The following is a 10,811-nucleotide window of genomic DNA, read 5'->3' as shown; positions in this document are numbered from 1 at the left end:
AAGACATGGTGTGTTTTTCCCCCAAATATTTAGTATTAAACTATAATCAACAGTATGTGGATCAGGATTTTACATTCTGTTAACTTCCAACTTCAGTATTGATCTAAAACAGCTTCAGGACAGAAATGGGCCCAGTTACCTGTTCAAAACTACAGAACCGATAGATATCACAGTCTCTGTAAGCAGCAGATTTTTATTTACGCACTTTTGCTGTTAGAAAATGTGACAGTTTTAAACTCTCTGTGTATAACCCTGAGTCTCTGTTGTTGTTGTTTTTTTAATAATCAGAAGTAAGGACAGAAAAGCAGTGATAGAGAGATGAAAACAGAAATTTTTGTAGCACTCAAGCTTCAAATGCAGAACAATATAAGATTACTCAAACATGCCTGAATCAAAGGAAATACAACTCTGAGTAAGCTAATGATGAGGGAAAATCATTATAACACAGTAAAAAGGTAATAAAATGTCCTCTTTAAGGTTTATACAATAAAACATGCTTGAACAGATGCATCAGCACCAATAGCTACTGATGAAACAGAAAACTGAAATGATATTATCCTTGGTCTACTTTGTTCCTCATTACTGCCATATATAAATTATGTATTTCTCCATTTACTAAAGCTGGCTTGTTTTTTCATAATAACCTTGACAAAGTGTATTTTATAGCCCCCTTATCAGCACATTTTAGCATGAGCTATGGGGAGAGGATGAGTCATAGTGGGAGGCTGTCTCTGTCCTCTTACATAGACACAGCAGTGCTTCATGTTGGAACGTGAACCTCCTCAGTGCTGTCTATGAAGTGTTTCTATAACATCCCTGGCATGTATCACACGGCTTTGGTTTTTAATGTCATGGTTTCACGTTTCAAGTGGAAAACGTCCACTGGTGAAATCAGCAAACAAGAAAGAAATCACACACAGACGGTTACAATGGTTTTGGACACAACATGAAGCAATTGAGAAGTTGAAGTTCTTTGTCAGTGTTTTTGTTTGAGGTGAGATGTCGAGCCAATATACTCCACAAAGCAAACGGGTAAGGGCTACAGAAAGCTTAAAAGAATTCAAATTGGTACATTATTTGAAAAACGCTTGTGCTAAATGGTTGTTCAAAGCAAAATGTCTGATCTAAGGAGACAGCACCGAGCCTTAAAATATTCCACTGTGGCTAGACCTCATAAGCTGCTCTGTGACACATAAATTACATCTTCATTGCATAAATATTTGGCTAAGTTGCACGGAAGCAGCCGGCTGTCAGTGGTGCATACGATGGCTTTTAGGTCCCCATCGAGTTTTACATGAGAGGTACAGTAAAGCTGGAAGAAGGCGGAGACTCAGACGGGAATGTGTGGGAGAGCAGCAAGGAAAAAGCAAGGTTTTCAGAGGCAAAGTGCCAAGGCTGAGATATTAGACCGTCTTCCTTGGAATAACTTGGAAATCTGCAAAAGTAAAAACTCAAGGTTAAAACTCTGCAGTGCCACAGATCTCCCAGTCCGACCTGAACCCAAGTGAACTGAGGACAGAGGACTACTGTAAGCGCAAACTGGACCCAAATGTACAGGATATGTGTCATTCCCAAGGTTCCAGATGAACTATAGGTTTATCTAAAAAATTACAGGTCATTGCTCACTTTTGTCAAGGTAAAGGGGATCAAAAGCAGCTATCCTTGGCCTAAATGTGCCTGGTGCTGAGTGGGTGGCAGGCTAAAGGAAGGACTCAAAGATGTTTTTAAAATTTAAACTTTAGTACTTAATACTTCAAAGTAGTGACTGTGATTTCTTATATTGTACTAAAAAAACACTGTAGCCCAAATACATACCTTTATACTGTTTTGAATCCTTATGGTTACTGCTTTATCGTGGTAAGTTCTTGGTTTTGGTTTTTCTAGTTAACTTTTATAGTATAGTCTGGACAAAGATAACAAGTTACAAAAATGCATATGTGTATTTTATTTTTCAAATCTGTGTAATTGTTGCAGCCCTGATTTTCACTACCAAATGCACTAATAAAGCCTTAAATTAAAAAAAAAATAATAAAAAAACATACATCGGTTTTAGAAAGATGAAAAATTTGAAACTTTGTCATAGCAATTAACAATTTAAGACAAAATATTTTATCTTTTGACTGGTGAAAAGTTCTCAAAATGCCACAGGAAGCTGAAATGTATGAATATTTGTATTAGATTTGTTCAAACTTTTTTTCTCTCTCTTCTGTACTTTGTGTATTATGTAAAACTTCATTATTACATTGTCTTAAGAGTGGGCAGGCTCAACTTTGACTTGATCAAGGCTACAGCATCAGAAAGCACTAATGCAGGTGCTAAATGTTTCTGTCAGCTTCTTATCACAGACTTTTTTGGTCTGGCAGTATTTCACGACCTTCACGCTGCCGAGCTCTACTAAAACTCAACTCTTTTGGAGTGGTCACACTTGCTCTACATTCCAGGCAAATCCTTGACAAATGACCAGGAATAGAAGAATAAGAGAATATTTTTGGATTGTAACTCTTGGCAAGTCTTTTTTTTACAAGTAATTTACACATTTTAAGAGGTTGGCAGTGAGGACATGGTGGGGACCTCATCAGTCGTATTAAGCCGCAATCATCAAAGAGGAAATTTCAAATCAAAACCAATTTACCAGTAATTACTTTAGGGTTTTGTGGTTTTGGTCAAATGTGTAAGACCACACAGTATGATAAAATATGCAATTAAATTTGATCGTAACAATTTCAGTTCGAATAGATGTTTTTATTTGCCAAGCTAACCCGTTACATGTGTCGGCCGCCCTGTTACAAAGCCACCTTTCCAAACTCAAATGAAGCACGTTCGATTGAGTTTCTGAAAAGATAGAAAGCTAAAAAAACATCTTCAAATCAAGGTGGATCTGTGAAGTGAAGTGAAGTGGGAGGTTATTTGAGATAACTAGATGAGCAGATGCCAGGGAGGAGACTCTATCATGGAGACAGGTCATTTCAGCACAAAGAATGCAGAGATGATTGTAAAAGGCAGGCCATAATAACGAATCATAAAGAGACAGAAACAACTTCATGTAATAAGATGAACATTTAAGGAAATCTACATCAGTTTCGCTTTTTATGGATAAACTCATCTGGGCATCTCACATAACGCTCATACTGTAAGTTATTCAAGTATTTAAATCATCAGTACACATACAGCACAATCTGGTGAACGCAGACTGCACTGATTTATAAATACAACAGGACGATTGGTGGTTTTCAGATTCTTTAATGTGATGCTGTTATACTCCACAAATGTCCCTTTTAATTATATGGTTTTCTCAAGAAATATCCAAATGTTGAACCTTATTAGTGACTAGATCCTAGAACAAAAATGTGCATTTTCCCTGCCTGACATCTGTATTAAATATTATTGGCCTGTACTTAGTTGTGATGTCATCTAAATCCCAGCAATAAAACACAAACAACTTTGAAGAGACATTGACATTTAGTGCTTAAGTATTTTGGTATTTTAAAACAAGGTTCAAAGGAGAACATTTTAAAAGCATTATCTGGACTTTTAGCACAAGTAACACATGTATTGGATCCTCAATCTTTGCGTCCTCTATGAAAATAATCAAAACAAATGTAATTCTGTTGGACTCTCTGAACCCTCTCAAAAGACGTAAGAATGTTACTTTTCCTGTCCCTAGCAGGTTTGTAACATTCATTTCACTGCAAACTAAACTGTACTGTCATGATGTTTTTGCATGGGGCCTTGAAATGATCACGTGGAAGAACTGCCGTCTTCGGTCAAACCTGTCAGAGCCATTTTTGATCAGGAATCAATACAAAAAGAACTTCTGCCATTGCCATATTGACTGGCAATTTAAAACAAAATATTACATCATTTGAACGGATAAAAATGTCATCAAAATGTTGCAGATAACAGGAAGCTGAACGTCATATGAAAATGAATATGTGATTATATCCTGCATTACTGTAAAGGCCTTACTGTGATCTCTTTTCACAGGAGAATTTCTTTGTCAAATGTCCTCAACAAAGACAGTTAGTTTAAAGCAGGTCAGGTCATTTTGACTTGGAGAGGAATGCAGCCCAGTAGTAAACACAATTAGATATTGGTCAAGCTGAATATTTGGCAGTGCTGCACTGTTTCAAAATCATCTTTCATTTTCTTTCACAATAGACATGCCAGTTTACTTTTGGTGACAGGTGCCAGCTGCTACGTGCACAATATTTGTGGAGCATCAAGGTGCACCTGGATAGCAGTCAAAACACAGACGATGTAAAGGTCTACATCTTTAAATGACATCTCTCCATATAAAGGATGTGTGCTTGCATGGCTCTGCTCTGATTTGTTTTACTCATTCAGACACTTGACAAATCCTTCGCCACACGCAGACTACACAAGGGCCATCTGACATCCCCATTATCAATATTTACGTCACTTTTGTCGTATTGTGTCTATTTCAGTTTTCCCATGAACATTTGAAAATAAAAACTAAGCAAAAGGAAAATGGGCGGTAGCTAATGAGGGAAATGGGATTTAGTAACATATTACATTTGGGTCACAAATCAAAGGTAGGACCGAGTGATGAAACAAAAAAAACTTTGAAAAATGTTGTTAGACAAGTTTATTTTTCACAACAACAAATAAATGAATGTGCTTTGATGTCCATTAACCCATAACACAGAGTTTTAGTCTTGCTATTTAACACACATTTTTTCATACTTTTTGGGACATTACTTTGTCATGGAGATTTATCCTGACCTTTACCGTAGTTGCGACTTTCCTAACCTTAACCTGAACCATGAAGTGTCTTTGTGTGTAGATTTTATTGCACAGTGTGATAAATGTGTCCCATCTCGTCTATATTCTCTTCTATATTCTCGTCTATATTCTCGTCTATATTCTCTTCTATATTCTTGTCTATATTCTCATCTATATTCTCGTCTATATTCTCGTCTATATTCTCTTCTATTCGTCTATATTCTCGTCTATATTCTCTTCTATATTCTTGTCTATATTCTCATCTATATTCTTGTCTATATTCTCATCTATATTCTTGTCTATATTCTCATCTATATTCTTGTCTATATTCTCATCTATATTCTTGTCTATATTCTCATCTATATTCTCTTCTATATTCTCATCTATATTCTTGTCTATATTCTCGTCTATATTCTCATCTATATTCTCGTCTATATTCTCATCTATATTCTCTTCTATATTCTCGTCTATATTCTCCTCTATATTCTCGTCTATATTCTCGTCTATATTCTCGTCTATATTCTCGTCTATATTCTTGTCTATATTCTCTTCTATTCGTCTATATTCTCTTCTATATTCTCTTCTATATTCTCTTCTATATTCTCTTCTATATTCTCGTCTATATTCTCGTCTATATTCTCTTCTATTCGTCTATATTCTCGTCTATATTCTCTTCTATATTCTTGTCTATATTCTTGTCTATATTCTTGTCTATATTCTCGTCTATATTCTCTTCTATATTCTCTTCTATATTCTCGTCTATATTCTTGTCTATATTCTCGTCTATATTCTCGTCTATATTCTCGTCTATATTCTCTTCTATATTCTCTTCTATATTCTCGTCTATATTCTCGTCTATATTCTCGTCTATATTCTCTTCTATATTCTCGTCTATATTCTCGTCTATATTCTCTTCTATATTCTCTTCTATATTCTCGTCTATCTTCTCGTCTATATTCCTCTGAAAGCTAAACTCTGCTCCAAACCCCGTGCTGTCACTGTCACAGCTTTGGCTGACGTTGAGGAAAACGCTCTAAGCTGATCATCATGATTTGATGGAAACTGTATTTATTGCACAGCTCTCAATGGTATTGATTTAGGGACAAGATTTGTTTTGGTGGGTCACTTTGCAGTTACTTTCTCAATAAACCATCCAACCATGAACTTTACACTGTTCAAGTCCTGGGGGATTCTGAGATCTGAATCTCTGCATTGTTTGAACTTATTCTCGTTATAAATGGAAGATTTAGGATTTGTGGAGTGTATATTTAAGATTCCCTGTGGATAACAACTGTCACTTTTGCGTGGCCTTGTCTAAAGACACGGACAGGAGTGATTAAGACAATCTTGAGGTGTTTATAAAGAATTGGGCAAAACAGCCTAACAGTTTGCTCTGACATTTACTCTTTTGTGTGTATAAAGGAAGCGCTCTCCTTTTATATCACGTTTGTCCCTCAAAGACCAAGTTCAAAGTGCTTTACTCTTTGCTTGTGGTTTGAAGTGTATCAAAACATCTGGTACTGTATACTGATACACTCATACTTCCTCGGTTGACTTGGGTTGGGAACTTCAGACTATTTCTGAAGCATAATTCACTGCAGACGGTTCCTGTTCACAAATAAGACGCAAAAGTAAATATTGATCAACAAAAAACTAAATCATGTCAAACTGTGGTTTGCGTTTTGGCTCCCAAACCTCAACAACGTTGAAGTTTTTTCAAAGAGGATGTTCAAATGGAAGAGTAATGTAATTTTTATACGTACATTTTCTAGTTTGTTGGTTTGATAATCTGTTAACAACATCAGTCTAATAGATCACTGCTGAATAGGATTTTTAGTGGGAATTGTAATGTAATGTAACCAAGATGTGAAGATGTCAATATCAAGCTGTTAACTCCAACCACAAGAGGCCAGTAATGATGTTAGCCATTTGTCACCACCATTTTGTCACTGTGACGTACAGTCACCCTCAACCAATAAGATCAGAGTCAAAGGGTTCACAGAGGTCTGGTTTTGGAGTTAGTGTGTGAAGTCTGTCCATCCTTACAAACATTACAGTTTGATTGTATGTGTGTATGTTTATTATAAAATGGTTAATTCTTCCATTACAAAAAACCCTTTGGTTCACTGAAGAGATTGGCACTAAGAGCTCCTGCAGACACAAAGACCACAGAAGAGTCTGAGTTTGAGTCGAAGTTGTATTTCAGAGGTTAAACTTTTGTCAGTCACTTTGAACACGGACAGATCTGCACAGAGACAGAGGCTGTGACAAAGACAGGTCATAGATCAAATGTGCAAACCCAACCTGCGGAAATAAATGATACCTTTATTATTTTAGATTTGGCTGGTCAGTGAAGCAGCAAAAGACTTTTTTCTTAGTCTTGACAGTGTGTGGTTGCTTAAAGGTGCACTATGTAACTTTTTTTTACTTACTTTGCCTGGAATGTTCCACAGTATCCCAGACCAAATTACTGGCCACATCTATGGAGAGACAACCCCTCTAACAGTACTGTATATATTTCAAGAATTTGTATAATGTATATATATTTCAAGTAACATAGTACATCTTTAATGTGTGTTTATGCTGAATATTTGGCCATTGTGAGCCAAATGTGATTACAGAGTGAACTTATTTCATTTTTCCGCCAAGAACATAGTTAGATCTCAGCGTAACAAAATGACCTATGGCTCCTTTGAAATGATCAAATGTTTTACCTGTAGCGCGACATTATCACACAACAGCCTTCAGTGCAAGATACACATCAGTGACTCAGTGGGATTGTGTGTGCTCCGTGTGACTATTTCAGAATCATTTATTTCATATTATAACTACTGCAAAATCTACTGTAAATTTACTTTTGTTACAACAATAGTGCAGGAGACAACATCAACATTTGTGTTAGAATTTATCTACCAAAACACCCATTTTTAATTAAGTCTCGTCAAAAGTGAGTGAACAGTGACACAAAAGTAATTATATGAGCTCAAGAGATGTTTTTATTTGAATGATTTTTTTAGTATCAGGCCCAGGAACAAGTAATCCTCCTTCAAGCATGTTTCTAAGTCAATTAACAATCCCTTCCAAAAAAAGATGCCTGTCTCCTCAAAGCAGGAGTCAGGGTGACATCCACACGGAGCGGGGTCAGGCTGCACCCGGACCAGCCTCTGCTTATATGGCATCATCACTCACATGCCAGGCCCCATAGGAAACATAGCATTTCCTCTTTCTGTCTCTCTGTGTTATAGCATCTTAGCTGGATGTTCACAGCTGCACAACAGACAAAGCTAAAGAAAAGTGGCATCTGCTGTTTGCTTGGGCATAAACCACTTTCGACAGGCTGCTCTTGAGTTTTACGCACTGCTTTTCGGAGCTGTTTGTGCCATAAACATGCATGAAAGTGGGTGACATTTCCATCCCCCTGGTAGCTCACTTAAAGAGAGCTCTGGCTTGTGTAAATGTTGAAAATCTTTTTATGCATTTATGCAACTACATTTTCTGATAACTTGTCCCACACAAGTGCCTTATGTGGCGTCAGTTTTATACATTAATGAACTAATGTGTGAACATTTTGGGTCAATACTTTTTAACATTTTCATTCAAACATCTGTTACAGGTGCAGCCATTGTTAGAAAAACTTTGAATGATTTATCAGACTGATCTTATCTTCACACTTTTCCAAGTTTTTACAAATTGATAAGATATTTTAGGCTTTTTGTTTTATGAAAAAGTGGCATCTGTATTTCCAAAAGTGCCCTGTTCCTCATATAATTAGAGGAGTTCTACTATCATCTAGTGGTCCAACTGAATAATGACATTATATAAATATCAAGACAAAATTGTGACACACTAATCTGGTAGTGGCTGGTTTAATTCCTGCCCTGACCTTTGGGCAAGACATTTTACTTGTTCAAATAAATAAGTGTAATGCTTCATTGAATCAACAATAGTGAGGACATGGACTTACAAACACCAGGAGGAGAAGGTGAGAAACAAATAGTTTATAAAGAAATGTTCAGACTTAGTAAGTTCTTATTTTAATATCCCAACACTAACCCAAACACCTTTATTATGTAGTTACTAAACCTGAATAATAATAAAAAAAATATATATATATATATATTCATATGAATTAGGCCTTTATTCATGCTTTATTAAGGCTAATTAGGGTGTAGTTAAAAAGTGTTAACAAATGTCTTCTCTTACATCAATTTACAAAGACAGGAACAGGAAACATGAGCGAAAAAAAAAGAGTTACTCCACTGTTAAGTCTGCGATAAAACCTCCAAACAGCAGCAAACCTTAAACTGTTACAATCATTCCAATTTGAACCACCTTTTGTTAAGCAGTGTGCAACACGGTTCAAAGCGTTCAGGAGATTCAGCCTTAACATTTTCACACTAGAAGATAAAGCAGATGGTTATAAAGAACGGGTCATAGTTTATCTTTACTCATCAACCACAAGAAAATTACTGGAAAAACTTGCAACATATAGTGAAACATACAGTAGAATAGTGTGCAGCATATTCAGTACTATTACTCCAGACAATATTCAGTTCAATTTATTTTAAACTGTTAATTTAACCAATAGAAAGAATGAAATGAAATGAAACAATCATTGATCAATAACAGACAAGCAGATTCACCACAAACACATGCACTACATAAATGTTCTAAATGTTGCTGCGTAATGTTACATAGGTCTACTAATACTCACCAGATCCCCCTGGTGCCACTGTTCTACTAATTCCCTATCATGCTACTTTCATTTGTCGATGAGTAACTCCTCACTTGGTGTATTTGACAAACTGACACTCAATTATGCACAGTGTCCATCTCAGCTTGCCAAATACACTAAGTGGGGGGCCTTGTTCAGCAAACGAATGAATATTTACCTGCAAAATAAAGAACAAGTCAAACATATTCAGCTTTAACCCAGTCATTGACAGCAGCACTTACAGTAGAGCATTATCTTGTTCGGACCAGGGTCTTCAAAGTTGTTCAAGCCTCTGCTCTGACAATGATGACACTGTGTAGAAGACAGTCCGTTTGACCACTGTGCCTCAGCCGTGCAAAGAGGAAGTAAAAACAAGGAAGATAAGTGCAAAGCTAGCGCTCAGGAAATATGTGGAAATAAAGTGTCATCAAGTCATGCTTGTGAAATGCTGCTAAAGCCTTTCGCATCTCACACTTTGAGAGATAAGAGCGTCCCTTCTGTTGCCCTTGTCAATGTTCATTCTCTGGTATTGTCTAAAAATATGTAAAAATGTGAATGTAATGTTAAGCAGAGATAACACAGCATTGCATTTAAAGTGTGTAGAAGGATATCGTGAAGGGCCAAGAAAACACATTTCAAATTAAAAGTGGATATATTTTATGTTTGCATTTGTGCTGGGAAATGGTTTTACAGGCTATGAATACAGACTTTAAACATGTACAGATCTAACAACATGAAAAGACTTTAACTGATCGTGTCAGTGTTACTTCCTCTCACCGTTTTAAGTGTGAATCTGCCTGTGGACTTCCCTCTGCCCCAACAATGCAACTGAGCTTCCCTCATTAAATGACAGTTTGTTTTATGATCAAAGTTAATCCATTGCCTTTCTTGCTTCAGTACAATTTTGCAGCCAAAAGTTAATCTCCCTGTATCTCTGTGCCATTTACTATAGCGCAAACTCAGGTCTTAGGTATTAAGTAACATATACATTTGATAAAGTTTGGTTATTTTTAGCTCATATATTTTTAATGTTTATGTAAAAACTCTAACAGACTGTGGTTTTGCATAAAATAGCCAATAATAATAAATATAATATTAAAATGGTTCAAAATGATAGCTTTTTTACACTTCTTTTTGCTGTTTTACAGAGCTGAACCTAGAGCAGAGAGCGACAAGGATATTTGATCTAAAACTATATGGCAGGGAGAGTTTACTTGACACAGAGGCCTAAATATTTCAAATGATACACTGAGTTACACTATACACTTCCAGAAAATGAAACAAATATTTGGATGACTTTTTGAAGCACAGCTCAGAGATTTGGCTCAGCTCTCCCTGTGATCCTCTTCATTCA

Source organism: Periophthalmus magnuspinnatus, chromosome 14, assembly GCF_009829125.3.
Source record: "Periophthalmus magnuspinnatus isolate fPerMag1 chromosome 14, fPerMag1.2.pri, whole genome shotgun sequence".
NCBI lineage: Eukaryota > Metazoa > Chordata > Actinopteri > Gobiiformes > Gobiidae > Periophthalmus > Periophthalmus magnuspinnatus.
This window is presented reverse-complemented; position numbering follows the sequence as displayed.